The sequence below is a fragment of the Onychostoma macrolepis genome, chromosome 05 (genome assembly GCF_012432095.1).
Source record: "Onychostoma macrolepis isolate SWU-2019 chromosome 05, ASM1243209v1, whole genome shotgun sequence".
In the NCBI taxonomy this organism is placed as follows: Eukaryota; Metazoa; Chordata; class Actinopteri; order Cypriniformes; family Cyprinidae; genus Onychostoma; species Onychostoma macrolepis.
Genome location: NC_081159.1, coordinates 4,672,435 through 4,689,294, shown reverse-complemented (window position 1 = coordinate 4,689,294; position 16,860 = coordinate 4,672,435). Strand labels below are relative to the sequence as shown.

The 16,860-nt window shown below is 36.9% G+C and overlaps 1 protein-coding gene across 5 annotated transcripts in view; it reads left to right on the top strand.

The window, feature by feature from the left end:
• wscd2 (WSC domain containing 2) overlaps positions 1-16,860 on the top strand; it is a 67,094-nt gene that overhangs the window by 18,235 nt on the left and 31,999 nt on the right. For 3 of the 5 annotated variants that reach the window (XM_058774899.1, XM_058774900.1, XM_058774898.1), the window contains exon 2: positions 2,422-2,510. The exons of the other annotated variants lie outside the window; for them this stretch is intronic. The gene's annotated coding sequence lies outside the window, so the exon portion shown is untranslated. The remainder of the gene's footprint in view (positions 1-2,421; positions 2,511-16,860) is intronic. 5 annotated transcript variants of the gene reach the window in all.

Below are 16,860 nucleotides of genomic sequence, written 5' to 3'. Positions count from 1 at the left end.
CCACTGGGCAACAGTCCAGTTCTTCTTCTCCTTAGCCCAGGTAAGACACCTCTGACGTTGTCTGTGGTTCAGGAGTGGCTTAACAAGAGGAATACGACAACTGTAGCCAAATTCCTTGACACGTCTGTGTGTGGTGGCTCTTGATGCCTTGACCCCAGCCTCAGTCCATTCCTTGTGAAGTTCACCCAAATTCTTGAATGGATTTTGCTTGACAATCCTCATAAGGCTGTGGTTCTCTCGGTTGGTTGTGCATCTTTTTCTTCCACACTTTTTCCTTCCACTCAACTTTCTCTTAACATGCTTGGATACAGCACTCTGTGAACAGCCAGCTTCTTTGGCAATGAATGTTTGTGGCTTACCCTCCTTGTGAAGGGTGTTAATGATTGTCTTCTGGACAACTGTCAGATCAGCAGTCTTCCCCATGATTGTGTAGCCTAGTGAACCAAACTGAGAGACCATTTTGAAGGCTCAGGAAACCTTTGCAGGTATTTTGAGTTGATTAGCTGTTTGGCATGTCGCCATATTCTAATTTTTTGAGATAGTGAATTGGTGGGTTTTTGTTAAATGTGAGCCAAAATCATTACAATTAAAAGAACCAAAGACTTAAATTACTTCAGTCTGTGTGCATTGAATTTATTTAATACACGAGTTTCACAATTTGAGTTGAATTACTGAAATAAATGAACTTTTCCACGACATTCTAATTTATTGAGATGCACCTGTATATGCCTTAGACTCGCATTCTTTCAGCCTAAGGGTCAATAGGTGACTAGGTCTCTCTGATTCGAAATAATATTTTTGCCTAATCCTATGTAAGATAAATTCTGCCTTTTGAGTGTGAAAGTAAATCATATTCTTCCTTTAAAGAGGACAGCTGTGTAGCCTGTTGCCCAGTAAAATGTTGTTTTTGTAGGTTTTGTAATTGGATTTTATTTTCTTATTGTGTAAACTGGTGAATTTTCGCTTTGGCAAGAGTAGAAGAGAAAGATATACAGAATCCTTGTATAGTACACTTAGTCGTTTCCCACAGTATTTGAGGATCCACATAAGAGGGCATATTAATTTCAATTTCAATTCCTTTATATATTCTTTTAGAGAAGTAATGAAGGTCTGATTACTTAATAATGATATGTTAAAGCGCCATAGGAAATAGGAATATTGCATAACACAGCAGAATGATCAGATAATAAAATTGGTAATATAGAGATGGAGGAATTAGACTAAATTAAAGATGGGCTGAGAAATATGTAGTCTATCCTAGAGAAAGTCTTATGTCTATTAGAAAAAAAAGTGAAGTCCTTAGATTTAGTATTCTGAATTCCCCAAAGATCGATTAAATTGAGCTCAGTGATAAATGCATTCAGTAATTTAGAAGATGGATTGACTGTTGTATCAGATTGAGATTTATCCAAAGCAGGATTTACGACAGCATAAAAATCACCACCCACCACTAATGGGCAATCAGTATGCTCAAATAGTGTCTTGGAAATATTTGTAAAGAATTCACTGTCTGTCTCATTCGGACCGTAAATAGAGACAAATGCTAACCTATTATTATGTATCTTGCAACGGATAAAAACAAATCTACCCTCCTCATCACTTCCGATATGTTCAATTGTTAAATATAACTTCCTGTTAACAAAGATAAGCACCCCCTTAGTTTTATTAAGAACGCAGGAGTAGGCTGCCAATTTATAATACTTATTCTGGAAACATGCCACGTCAGATTTCTTTAAATCGATCTGTCATGCCACCTTAGTACACGGAAGATGAGAGTACGCGGCCGATCTGAGTTTTTCCTTCCGTCATACACACGATGGGTCCGGTCAATTTCGATGTCACGGCCTTTCAATGAAGGGATCCACTTGGAAAGATTAGCTCTGAGGAAGTCAGCTGCATCGGAGCCCTCCGCCCCCCCCGGCAACCCCACGAGTCGTACGTTATTTCTCCTGCTCCTATCTTCAATGGAATCGACCCGGTCACGTGTCTGCTTCGCCCGCGCTAGCTAGTCCCTCAAGCTCTGCTCTTAGCTCTTTAACAGAATTGTTGGTCGCTTGTATGTCCGCACGCAGGTCACGCAATGCTGGGGTCAGTACAGAGTCTACCGCATCTCTTACTGTCGAGGCCACTACTGAATCCAAAGTACTTTGCTGCTCTTTAAGTGCTAGCTTGATACCGTTAGCACCGTCGAGATCCTCTCTGGAGATGGTGGAATCTCCAGAGAGCGATTGCTCAATCTCTCTTTTCCGATCGTCTTTGACTGTTGAAGTATTCATGATGGGTTAAATATAGAGTAGTTTGAAATTTACTGACAGGATTATATAATATTTGACCGAGTGAGCAGAGCGAAGGACTACGCGTGCATCGCTGTCGAAGGGTCACGTGATCTCTCACAATGCTCTTTTTTTTCTTTCCCTTTAGTCAATGGTGGAGGCTGAGCCACACATAGCTGTCCCAGACGAGTGCTCCGCATCTCTGTTCCAGTGATAGTCCAAAAATTATGTCAACAGGTTTGTGGGCCTTTTAGAATTGAAAACACCTTTAAAATTCCAATTCAGTTCCTGAATTCCTGAATTTGAATTGAGGTAGTAAAAAGTTTGCAGATTTGCCATTTGAATGCAAGGAAGCAGAATTAAAATAAATTGAAATTGAATGTAAATGATATTTGTAATCGATATTCAACCTTAAGCAATGGATATTCAATCCATGAAATTTCATCATTTAATTAACTTTTGTGAACCATTGTGGAAGAACACTTCATTTCGTAGAATGCATCACCTGTGTTACATTTCTTTCAAATTGCAATCTAGTAAATTTCTCTCTGTCATTCACATTCTGTGGCCAATTCGATTCAAACTCAGGAATTGAAAGGGAACCATTTCTTCTATTTTGCCCAACCCTGGCAACCAAACACACAGCCATTAATGATATACATGTACTGGTACCTGTCATTTTGATTGGTTTATTTTAAAAAGTTGTGCAAGATTTGAACATGCAACTTCTCACATTTAAATCAAGATATAATGTTCATGTGTTTGGGGTTGGTAAGATTTTTAAATGTTTTTAAAAGAAGTCTATTGTGCTCACCAAGGCTGGATTTATTTAGTGAAATACACAGTACAAACTGTATTACTGTTCAATATTGTTACAATTTAAAATAAGTGTATATTTAAATAACTAATTTCTTAAAAAATCTTACTGACCCCAGACATTTGAACAGCTCATGTTCAGGTAGCTGGGCTGACCCCCCAAACCTTGGGCTTGCCATCAACAGTCCTTCGTAAATATAAGCTACATTTAAGATTGAAAGTAAATAATAAACTCATCCTGCACGGCTCATCCTGCAGTCGGGAATTGTTTCATCCCAAGTCTCCATATACAAATACCAATCAGTAGCTCTCCATTTAACAGCATTAACACAGTGTTATATAAACAGGATTCTAGATTTACTCCTTTGAGACTACAAAAATGTAAACCTCTGTGATGGCAGTGTGTCTGTGGTCTAATGAGTCAGTCTTTGCTTACACTTGTATGAGGTATTTCTCATATCGCTGTAGAATGCATTTACTTTGGACAAATCATCAAGCACTTTGCTCCTGCCAAAGAGGAGAGTTTAAACAATGCTGTCAGGCACATTAGGAATGTCAGCAGCTATTCCTGCATGTCAGGTGGGGAGTCTGACTTTTAGTGACGTAATGGGTACAAACAATTGTGATGTACAATTATTCTGTCAACAAAGGAATCTTAGCATTTCACCACTGTTGAATAAACCTGCTGAATAACAGCTCAGGATAGAGACCATGTAATCGGTCAAATTGGCATCCTTGCAGGTCTGATCTGAGAACTTGAATTCATGGGTATGATCAAGTTAGATATACTGATATACACGATTAACCATCATGAAATGCATGCATTTTTAAGCATTGCGGTTAAAAACCAAGTGATTTTAAGCCATTGAAATGCAATCAGCAATGAAAGAAAACACATTTCGCTATATTAGCTCACTGTCTGAGAGACTGTTTCTGAGCACTGTCAGAGAGGCGCGCACACTTGAAGACGGTGCTCATACAATGCAGGAGTATTGAACAGAATTATTGTTTGCTGCTTTATAGGCCTTGAATGGTTAAATATGCACACTTGTATGTGTCAAAATGGCAATCTTTGCAAGTATCCTTGTAAACAGTAATTTGGCAACTCTTAAAGTGACAGCAGTCTAATATTCCTGCTGTCTGTCATTCATGTTAATCAAACAACAAAAGAGAGAAAACCTCTCATTGCTCTTGATTAAATCATTTTTGCAACTTTAATAAGAAGAAATATATTTAATTTACACAGTGAAGAATATGCAGGTTTTTTTATTCATTTGATTACTTTATACAATGTACGTAGCATTTCTTATTTATTTGAAGTTTTTTGTCCTATTGTTTTGTAATTAGTTTCGTATTCTTATTTAATTGCTGTCTGTTCACATGTCTTCAGTGAGCTTGAGGTTTTATTAAGGCTAGTTTTAGTTTTTTGTGATATTGACACTGCTTGCAAAATTTTGGAAATTTCAATGGTATCAAAAAGTTTGGAATCATAAGGGCCTTATTTAAAGCAAAAATAACTATATTGTGATATATATCGTTACAGTGAAATAAATCGCCCACTCCTACTTAGAGTTGGGAATCGAAAATCAATTCCAATTCCAGAATCAGATACTTAAGGTCAGGAATCGGATACTTGTTGTAAAATTAAAATGTCAATTCCACCTATTAATTTCTGTGTGCGCATCTTTTATTTTTAGCTGGCGAAAAGGGGCTGTTAAAAATGCATTTGTCTTTGACTAGGTTCACACTGCAGGCTAAAGTGGCCCAAATCCGACTTTTTGCCCAAATGTGACCCATATCTGATTTTCTTATGACAGTCTGAACAGCACAAATCAGATTTTTTCAAATCAGGCCCAGGCCACTTTAATATGTGGTCCTAAATCGGATGCATATCCGATGTTTTGCAAGGTGACTTCAGTCTGAACGGCCATGTCGCATTTAATGCGATTTTTACGTCATTGAAATGCGACAGACGTCACAATTCTGCGCTGGAAGAAATCGTGCTCTCCTTCTTCTTAATATTCTTCTTATCACTTCGTTATTTAGGCTCTGATTGCACATTAACTTAAAAATTTATTTAGTTTATTAACTTAAATGCGCTAACACGAGCAGCATCCATTTTTATTTCTGCAAACACAGTGCGCTGCGTCTGACGTCAAGTCTTCTTCTGCGCATGTGGGTCACTTCAGGGCCGTATACGGTTCACACGAGACTGATGGCAGTCGCATTTAAATGACAATGTGAACAACAGCGCAAAAAAATCTGATTTCAGCAAAAAATCCGATCTGAGCATTAAGACCTGCAGTGTGAACTAAGCCTTTGAATCATTCATTCAAGAGATTCATTCAAAAACACTGATTCATCCAGTAATGAAACAAGTAAATCCTGAGCGAGTAATTGAATCATTCCATGCATAAATTCCATGAGATTTTTTTAGTTGTCTAATATTTTTCTTCAGAATTGTGAGAACTACAACCTCCATTTAAAAAAAAGTTTAAATTTTTCCAGAATCACGCAGCTCTATTTTGCACACAAACAGCTCTTAATTGAGTCCAGTTTTTATGTAGCCGGCTGATTTTTGTTCATGGTATTCAGCAGCAATTAAATGTTTTGCTTGATATGTTTTGCTTAAATATGTTTGATATCTAAATGTTTGACTTCGATAAGCAGATAAGCAGAAATCGAAATCGATAAGCAAAATCGGAATCAGAATTGGAATTGAAAAAATTCAAACGATACACAACCCTACTCCTACTATTAGATATGGGTATGTACTACATATACATACATAAAGATAATTACTATCATTATTTATTATCATCATTATTATAATCAAGAAAACACCTAGTATTCTGCTCTAGCTTTGTATTTTGAAACCCATTTCTGTTTCATTTTTAAGTCACCTTGGATAAAATTACCTGCTAAAGGATTCAATGTAAGAGTGAGCATTTTCTAATTTTCTACAAAAAAAAAAAAAAGAAGAAATTGATTGTTGAATGTTTTATGCTTTGAACCCATATTTTAGTGAACAGCTAGAGCTGCAGTGTATGTCTTTTGGACCATCATGGGAGAAGCATGCTAATAATATTGAAGGAGGGGATGTGTGAACTTCATTAGACATCTGAGGTTTGCCTCTCCCACGGCTAATATATTAATACATTTCCACAGCAGAATTTTTTTTTTTTTTGTGTATGTAGCATCTTAGCAACAACAAGTCTTTCTGCCACATTTCTCAAAGGAACCCACAGTCATTTCTTTCTCATGCAGGCACCTTTCTCCGTGCTCACCCTCTCCCATACAGTGTGTGTTCTTCCGTTCTTCTCGTAGTTCACTCTACTTCTGCAATTTATCTTCCGCCCACACTCTCTCAAGACTCACCAGCTCTTTGTCTTGTTCTCGCCCTCTTTCGCAGTCTCTTTTTCTCTTGTGCTCTCAGCTCATTTTTTATTCATATTCAGAATGGTTTCTGAAAGGAAGAGCAGAAACTTCAGTGCTGCATGCATGCGCTCAGCAGCAAGGACATTTACACCACATACCTCACTGACGCTGACAGATGGCTTTTTGTGTGCATGTACGCAATCCCGCAAGCCACATGTAGCCTCCAAGCACTGCTTAGTTTTTCCCCCTCTGCCTCTTTCTAAGATGCATTAATGAGATGATTTGCTTAAAATGGAAAATTATATCATCATTTACTCACCCTCATGTCATTTTAAACCCGTGTGATGAACTTTCCTCTGTGCAACAAAAAAAAAGACTGTGCTAGTGACTCTTTTGATGTGGCTAAAGTGAATCTACTGCTTTCAAGCTTCAAAATAGGTTTCGAAAGCACTGTGTGTCACAAAAGTTTCTTACAAATGCTTCTGAAATCATTTTATAGCTTTGTTTGAGAAACAGACCAAAATTTACATTGTAGTTGATTGATAATCTTCCCCTCCAGTGAGCTGTTAACTGCGAAGATCAGGTAATTTGAATGTATATATTTATTTATTTATTTATTTAAGATTTGTTTTTGCCTTTATTCAGATTTAGTGTATTGACAGGAGGCCAAGTGGGAAAGAAAGATGGGGCGGGATCGGGAAAGGTCCATGAACTGGGATTCGAACTCGGGATGCCCAAAGATTACTGTGTACTGAACAAAAATGGTTTTCTGTCAGCTGTTTAGAAATAATTCTAATTATCTCTTACTGTGAATGAATCACTCTTTTGATTTAATTGGGTTTGCAAAAAGTTCTAAAATTTATTTTTGTGTTTTTTGTTCACTCTTGCACTGAATCATTGGCAGCAGTTTCTCACACCATATAATGGGATACTTTATAAGAACAGAAAACAAAAAGAGCACTGGAGGTGGATATTTACCTACTGTACAAAGGAAACAGAACTTGCAAATGACTTGTATTGTTTGTTAGCGATGAAGCAGCTTATTGCATGTGCAACTTGTGAATGACTCCCTACTACATGAAAATATATTATTCTGCCATATATCCACAGCTGTATAAACATATGATCAAAATATGATGATCATATTTCGCGAAACAAGTGAAACAAGGCCTCTTGTTTTGATGAGAGGCCTGTGTCTCAGTGCTGATGAAAGGCTCCCTGTTCATTCCTGAAATTGGTTCACTGAAAAAATCATATCAGAAATAATAATTTGTTCTCAAATTGGTGATTGCTACTTCGCTCAGCTGTCGAGAGAGAAATGTCAGCTGATTTTCAGTGAACGGTGATGCATAAAGCTATCACATAGTTTGTATATGGATCACTTTAGTGATACTTTCATGGTGCCTTTGTGTCCTTCTGAAGCTTGATAGCTTTAATTTCTGTTCATTGTAACTGCATGTAAAAAAAGACAATAGTATTCTTTTCAGAATGTCTCCATTTTATTCCATGAAAGAAAAAGTCATGCTGGTTTTGAAAAACATGAAGATGATGACAGGATTTATAAGTGAGCTATCCCTTTAACGTTGAAAGACTTTTTTATTTGTTTCTCGGTTCTGTCTCTCGCTCCTAGTCTCTCAGCTCAGGAAGGATTTGAGAGGCACAGTGCTCTCCTGACACACATCAAGAGCCAAACTGTGTGTTCTTCCTGCTGTCTCACTGCTCTAATGAGACTAACCCAGCTCTTACTAGAGCTCAAGCTGAAATAAAGGGTATTACGCTTAAATACACCTTCAGCAAGCAGAACAATGCTGTTCACACTCTCCTTTCCTCTCTTCTTATTTATTTACATTATTTAGTATAATGACCAATATTGCAAGTTTTTGTATGAAACATTTAGTTGCATACTCAAAAATGATTACTTCAGCAAATGGTCTGCAATTTCACTGTGTTTTTTTAGAATTTGATCATGTATATAAGAACTTCTATAAGAAAATGCTTAGCTATCTTCATATTTGCTTTTCTCTCAATCTGTTGAGAGGAGTCAGTCTAGACTAAGAGGCTTTAGGAGCAAAAGACAGACATGATTATTGTGTCTCGCAGTCACTTACTTTAAAGTTTAGATGTAACGTTTGACTTAAGCTTATTTAGGATACAATACCATTCAGAAATAAAGCAATACATTTAATTTATTATAATTTATTATTATGCTTATTAGTTATTGGAGTCTTAGAATGTCTCTTCATCAGAATATTTTTGTTTTAAAAAATTACATTTTAATTGTTTTAATTATTAATATACATTTTTATTATATAGATTTATAGTATATACTTTTTACTTTGTTGACAGCTTTTATGATACCTGCAATAATGATTTATAAGAAAATGGCATTTCTTCTAGAATTTTTTTTTTTCTGTATTGATAAATTCCCTATTTAGCAGGTATGGTTGAGACATTAAATATATATTTAAAAAAAAAACCTTCATAAAAAGACTACAAATAAGTCCTCCCTACCCTCCCTAGTGGACTGGTGTGGAATAATTTAGGACTTTGAACTGAATTAAAGCTGAGATTTGTGCATTGATTTGTTTTTGTTGAGCTGAAGACGTGCAGGATTACACTGGCGTTATGCTGTGGATTGATCCGTTTCAAGGCAGAAGGTTCTTGGCCGTGATCTGGGGGTCTGTGTGGGTGGGTGTTTGACTGACATTAGTCAGATAACAAAGTCCTTCCTCTGGCCAGGCTCAAAAATAAAAATAATCACTGGCCTGTTGCCTCTCTCCCTCTCTGACTCAGATATGCAGAGGTCAGCGTGTGGCAGATTGAAGTAGATGGGCATGCTTGTGGGTTTTGTGTGTGGTGCTTCGATTTTGGAATTCTGCTGTGTCCCAAGGGTTTTCGATTTCAATATTCTTAGAATATGAAGTCCAGATTTTGCAGTTGCACCCAAGTAAGCTTTTAACAATGAAAAAACAAATACGGTAATTTGTGTGAGTTATAAAGAAAGGGAAGTCACCAAGGTTGGGAAACAGTGTCCAGGAAGGGAAGGATCAGTGAAGCGTTTTTCCGGCTTGGCTATAGTGTGGAAAAACAGACTGTTCCTCTTAAGTTAATTAATGACGCTGTTGACCAAAGGTGACACAGGAAACACTGCCATAGTGAACTCTACTGTGAGTGTGTGCGTGACTGTAAATGCTTGAGCTGACTTCAGCTTATCTCTTGATATACATATTTAGTCTCCATAATACAATCATAATACATCTCCATAATAAAAAAACAATGTTTGTTCAAGGAGCTATGACTGATATGAATAGCAGTAAGTCTTATAAAAAATAACAGCCCTAAGGGCAATTGTTATAAAATCTTTAAGGCCAATTCATGCTTATGTGAGGCTTCACTGGATATAGTATATATGGTTTAATGAGAACAACAGCAAAACATCTAATCAGTTCAATGGCCCAAACCACTGTGCTGCTCATTATCCTGATTGAAGGAGCATGAGAGAGTTTCAGGTCAGTTATTTTTGAGATCTAGCTATTACTTGGGTACATAGCAATCATGCTATGAGTCAGATATTTCGAGATTTATTCTCTAACTTTTCTGTCTGCAGCAAGATGATGCCTACTAAGAAATAATCAAAAAATCTACCTGCTATCAAATATAGGCTTTTTTTTTTTTTTGCTTATTCACCATGCATTATCACAAACTGTAAATAAACTACCATTTGTTTGGGGTAAATACATCTATTATTCTCATCAAGGCTGCAGTTACAGTGTATTTGATCAAAAATACAACAGAAATTGCAAAATTATTACAGATTATAATAAGAGTAGGTCAGTTTTGTCTTGTTTGTAGACATGGCTAAACTCTTTGGGCTATCCTTAAGTGTTCAAGCTATAAATAGGCATGTGAATACATGAGAAAAGTCAAAAAACATGTCTGTAAGCTCTGAACAGTTCTATGAACTTTACACACATTTTAATGCAAGATGCAGAACTTCAGCACTGAGGGCTGAAACAAGCTTATGCACAGCTATGTAAATACAGAATAGCATGCAGAGAATCAGGGCTATTTTACAACATATATGTAAGGGTATTACTGTATTTTTTACCCATTTTTGTTAGCTCCCTCGCTCCCTGTCCCTACCTCCTCCTTTTCCCCCAGATGAATAAAAGCATGGGGATTGAGGGTAATGGACTATGTAATATTATAAAGATTACAATGAGGCACTTCTCTCCAATCCCTCGGTTTAAGCTTCACTATAAAAACCCAATGCTCTTATTGTGCTGGCCATAGAAGCAGTGCAGTCACTATTAGCTGATGTTAGACATTGATTGATTGAAATTGCTGCTCAGTGTCAGCAGCACAATGGAGAAAAGTAACAATTAGACATACAGTACAGCAGATATTCTCTTACCTTTGTGGTTTACATTTTAAATATATACAGTGCCCTCCAAAAGTATTGGAACAGTAAAGACAAAATTTCTCTGTTGGCTATGGAGTCAAAACATTTGCAAATATGATTAAAAGATGAATATGAGACAAAACTACAGAATGTTACATTTTATTATTAGACGTTTCAACATATATGTTTTACCAAATAAAAAGAACAACACTTTTAGAGTTCATCCGAGTTCATTGATGTGAGCATAAGTATTGGGACAGTTGAACATAAGGCAAATATAAAAGATTAAAAGCTATTATTTAGTTGCAGATCCCACAGCAGTGAGTCTGTGACCCATAGACATCACCAGACTCTCAGACGGTCTCATCCTTTGCAATGCTTTTCCCAGCCTTTAATGCAGCCAATTCCAATTGTTGCTTGTTTTGGGGAGTTTCTGCCTTTACTCTCCTCTTCAGCTGGTGAAATTCATGTTCAATCGGATTTAAATCTGGAGATTGACTTGGGCAATCTAAGACTTTCCATTTCTTTGCCCTTATAAATGCCTTGACTGAACTGGCAGGGTGTTTTGGGTCATTGTCATTGTGTGTTTTCTTGAATATTGGTAGGCAAGATGGTTTTGTACCCTTCTAAATTCATTCTGCTACTGTCATCATACATTAAGCCATCAGTAAAGTTGAGAGGGCCTGTTCCAGAGGCAGCCATGCACATTTTTGCTTTCCCATCACTTAGAGAAAGGTTCATCTTTGTCTCATCGGTCCATAAACACAGTTCCAAAACTCTTCTGGCTCACCTTTGTGCTTTTTTGCAAACTCTAATCTTGCCTTTTTATTTTTGGAGCTGGTCAGAGGTTTGTATCTTGCTGTGTAGCATTCTGTGTCAAAGTCTCCTGAGGACAGTAGATTGTCAGAGCATCACCCCAGCTTTCTGGAAGTTGTTGGTGATTTTACAGACACATCTTTTAGGATTCATTTTCACAGCTTTTATAATTTGTCTGTCATCAACTACTGTTGTTTTCTCAGCCGATCAGGTAGTTGTTGGTTGCTGGTGTCGCTGGTGGTTTCCAAACTCTTGATTTCTTCATGCCCTTTGTTTTTGCTATAGCTATAATTGACTTCCTCTTTTCTTTTAGCATCCAAATTGCTTGCTTTTCTCTCAAAGTCAGCTCCCTCATCTTCATCCTGGTTTGTGTGTGTCATCATCGAATGCAAGATTCAGAATGCAGAAGTAATGGATATAGCTGATACGACACATTCCCTGCTTTTAATATCTGAAGAATTAATGCAACAGGACACAGCTGATCACTTAGAAAGGCCTGTGAGGCAACTGTTCCAATACGTATGCTCACATCAGATAGAGGGATGAAACTCTAAAAGTGCTGAACTTCTTAGCTGGTAAAACATCTATGTGTTGAATCACCCAATAATAAAATGTGACATTCTGTAGTTTTGTCTCATATTCATCTTTTAATCATATTTGTAAATGTTTTGACTCCACAGCCAACAGAACAATTTTGTCTTTACTGTTCCAATACTTTTGGAGGGCACTGTATTTGTCACCTTCTTTGTTCTAATCGGTATGTCTCATTTCCTCCTAGGTGGCTATTTTTATGATAAAATTAGCTTTATCTAATTTCCTGTTATGCATTTTTTATTCCATGTTTTCATGACATTTTTTTTTTTCTTTTGTCTTGAGATTTGTTTGTATTTTCAGAATGCATTTTAATCCAACAAAATGAGTGGCTTAGAAAATTAAAATGTTAACATGTTTTCTCAGATGTGGAATTGAATTTACAAATATTTTTAGAGTACTTCTATACCATAGATTTTTAAGTCTTACAGCATGCATTTGGTTGTTATGAAACTCTGAACTGTTTTCTGAACTCAGGTCCACATCAGCACTCTGTATACTTTATGGCGGAAAAATGTAATGTTTATCCAGTTATTTGCAGTGGTACACACTCTGAAAGAGGTTGTCCTCAGCGCTCTGATAACCCGCTTCTCCTCTCACCTGCTACACCCAGGAAAATGGCCTTAAGTGGCGTGTAAACCCCAGTAGCAGGATCAAACGGAAGAGAGGAATTCCCTGCAGATTCTCGCTGAGAAATTGTTATCTGGCTGCCAGATCGTTTGAGCAGGCACACCAGTAATTAATTGCAGTTGGGCAAAGAGCCAGTAAGCAGGCACATGCTAAGAGATCAGACATCCCTCTAATTAAAATGGCTGGCATAAAAACGACAGGGTAAGGCAGGTTTTGTGTGTCTTAAATGGGCTAAAACCATAGAGAAGTCATCCAGTCAAGAGATATGATGTCAGGTGCAGTGCATGGGTGTAGACTGGGCGGAAGGATATGTTCTTAACAGACTAGTTAATAGTCCTTTCCAGTACATTTCTGTGACATATTTTGCAGATGCTGCTCGCACCAAGAGACACTGAAAAGTGGTAATACTTATTTTCTGTGCACTTTTCTGAAACAAAAGGCCACAGTGTGGGGAAATTAACATCTGAAACTTTACATTTGCACTGTTGATCTTGACAAGTGTGTCTGACTACAAATAAGGAATAAAACTTTTCCTCAATACAGATGGCTGGTGGGCAACTGAGGTAAAAAAAAAACTGGTTTCATAATCAAATACATGTTGTAAAAGTGCTCTAAAACTCCTGAGAAAGCAATGTTAACATTTTAATTTTCTAAGCTGATTAATGTAAACTATTAACTATTGACTTGTAGTTGGCCAAATCCCATATGCATGAAGTGGACAAAATGACAAAAACACCTAAACTAAATCTAGACTAAACCATGATCAAACACAAGTTTACACTTTGGAGCATCAAGATATGTAAATTGAATTTCCATTTCCATTTTAAATCACTTTGTTAAACAACATTTTTTACACTTTATTTTTACAGAGTCCTTAGAATGTAAAGAGTAATATTAGTTAACATGTACTTACTATATATGATTACGTTTTTGGGTTAGGGTTAGTTAGAGATAATCATGCATAATTTACTTTTTCTTTTTACTATAGTAAGCATAGGTGATGTGTAGCCTCAGACACTGAAATAAAGTCAATTTATTTTAATGCTGTATAAAATTAGTTGTTCAAGAAACTTGAATTATTTTTATTTTTTTAATCATATTTTATTGTTTTGATATTTTTATTCTGTCCACAAAATGTAGTGGACAAATGCACAATTATATAAACACTCTTCCTGACAGTTTCACCTGTGTAGGCAAAGACAAGGTGCATCTGTGGTACATTAGTGTATAATAAAGTGAAATGACATTGTAAGTAAAATATGGTCTGATATGTCGAAATGCGACAGGAAAGCAGAGTTTAAATACACAAAAGGCGATGTTAAGTAGATCACTTGGGTATTCATAGCAAATGTAAGTTGTAGTGAGAGTTTGACACATGCTGGTCTATGGCACGATGCCTGCGGGCCTGTAGATTCTAATGTAAACATCATTACAGTGTCTGTGGAATTCTGCCTTTAATTCTGAAGCAAAAGCCATAACCGCTGAACAGAGTGCAGAAACAAAGAAAACATAAGGAGGCAGAGCAAGAGCAAGGCTGAGAGAAGGGCCCCTGTGGTTCTGGGGTCACGACACTTTAATGGGGAAATGCTGATGCTGTCATTTTTAACACACTACATGAGGTCTCGTCTGAACTCTTGACGGTTATTAAGGAATGTCTGCTTTTTACTCAGCTAAAGTCAGTTTCATGTGCTGTGAATAATTTTAACCTCTACTTCAACAAAAACTTAAAAACTAAAGCCTCTGTAGTGTGTTATGATGGGTAGCTGTATATTTTATCGCTTTATTTTAGTTTATTTTCATCTCAATGTCCTGCTGTCATTTGAGGGTTCATAGGGGGAAAAAAATTAACAATTTCAGATTTTGTGGCCAGTGGATAAACTTTTTACTTTCCCTGCCAAAAACAATGAAAACAATAACTCTTTTATTTTATTTTATTTGTTTTTGACCCCATGTTACCTATCCTGTATTCTAATAAATAAGCTTATATGACACCAAAATTTTAGAGACCAGTTACAGTTTTCAATTGACCCTTCTCAAAAACCCGCCCTCCTTAGTTACTGTTGCTGTGTCCGACAAGCCATGCTGCTCTTACACTACACCTCATGTTCTCACGCAGTAAAAAATACATTGTGGAGCTAAGAGGAAACTGACAACATGCCGACAGACAAGACAGAGCAGTTTACTTCTGGTATGAAACAAGGTCTCAGCTTTCAAATTTTGTTAAGATATTCAAACAGTAAATACCATTTTGTGGCTCTTTAATGTGTTGTGACAGATCACTGTAGCGCCTCAGTTCAAGCGGCATGTGAAATGATCGTCTTTTCATATTTACTTAAAGCATGAAATAAACATGAATGAACATCATAATGTATTTCAACTGTGGAAAGATGTCAATACACAACATTTTTCAAGTTTAAGTCGACCAAAGTTGATCTACTCTCCTGTCTGATTTGTTTGTCGGGCAAAATGGTGGATTCTGCATTATGATTGGTGAGATTGCCTGTCACTCAAGCTCTTTGCGAACGGTCAATTATAATTTCGATACTACAGCAAAAATGAATAGGCTAACAAATATAAAGTTCAAACATTATTAAAGACAAGTGAACAGTCAGTAATAAAATAAGAACAAACAAATGGCAAGCAACAGCACAAATAAATATAGAACAAAGATACAAATTAAGCAGCGCTTTAAACTTTTCAGGTTTATATGTGTTCAGAAACAGAAATTGAATGATCAAATGTAAAGTAACATTGCATAAATAGATTCAATTCTTACTTTTACTTATAATTACTTAAGTTATTCAGTCAAGAGCAGTAAAGGATTTTCTGTGGTTAGTTTATTTATTTATTTATTTGGATTAACATTAAGGACTCTGACAGTGGTCACTTTAAGACACAATGCATGGATCCAATATAATACACATCTGATTTCATTCTCAACTCTTTGTTCATTTAAGACATAACCAACTATTTTCGAGGATACTCGCCAAGAATGTTATTTTGACATTTTTTAGGGCTGTGACGGTCACCGTGACAACCGCATCACCACGATGGTCGGTTGTCACCGCGGTTGTCTATTGCCACTGGCGGTAGTGCACGTGACGTCACGCACTCTATAACAAGCATAATACAAAGTTTTGTATACAAGTGTAATAATAGTAACAGTTGCAAATTGTTTTATTTAGACTATAAATCTAAGCTAATTCACAAATTACCTCAAACGCCTTACACAGCGTTTCCTTTCAGGTTTGAGCTCAGGAAAACAGTATTCTACATTCAGCAAATTTAGCGATGGACCTTGTTGGGAAACCAAAAACTACATCGCCGATCTGGAATAATTTAAATTCATGTCACCCATCCGCATTTGTATAAGTGTCTTCAAGTTCACGTGATCACAAACGCCCGGCTGGTCAGGTTTGTATTGGTGAGGTTTTCTCCAAACTGGCCAAATATGAACGAGACAGCGGTAAATGGAAGATACTAACAAGAAATGTGGCAACATACGCCGCGATTCCTATTCCACAGAGAGCGCGTGCAGACGAGGAGTTAACGCGCCCGCTTGCTTGGTGGCGGAACAGTGAACCGTGTATAAACCAGACGTCGCAACACAACAGGTTGAGTCTGTCTACACAGGACATTTGAACTTTTTGTCAGACAGTATGTCATAAATAGGACGAGGCAGTTTACTGTGAGGGATTTGTCGTCGTGTATCTTGCCGCATCTAGTGTAGACGGCATCAACTGTTTATAATGCGTTCTCGCCGCACCGCTCACGTGAGGTAGACCGGGTGTATTTAACTTTCTTATTTAAGGCTACTTTCCTATTTAACTGTGTTTTTTTAAATATTTATTTTAGTGTTTTGCAGGCTGAGTGTTCACTGACGGAAGTGCTAAAATAAACACGCACCTTTGTTAATAGATGATTGAGCCTCATTTATTTATTTTTGCGTTTCAG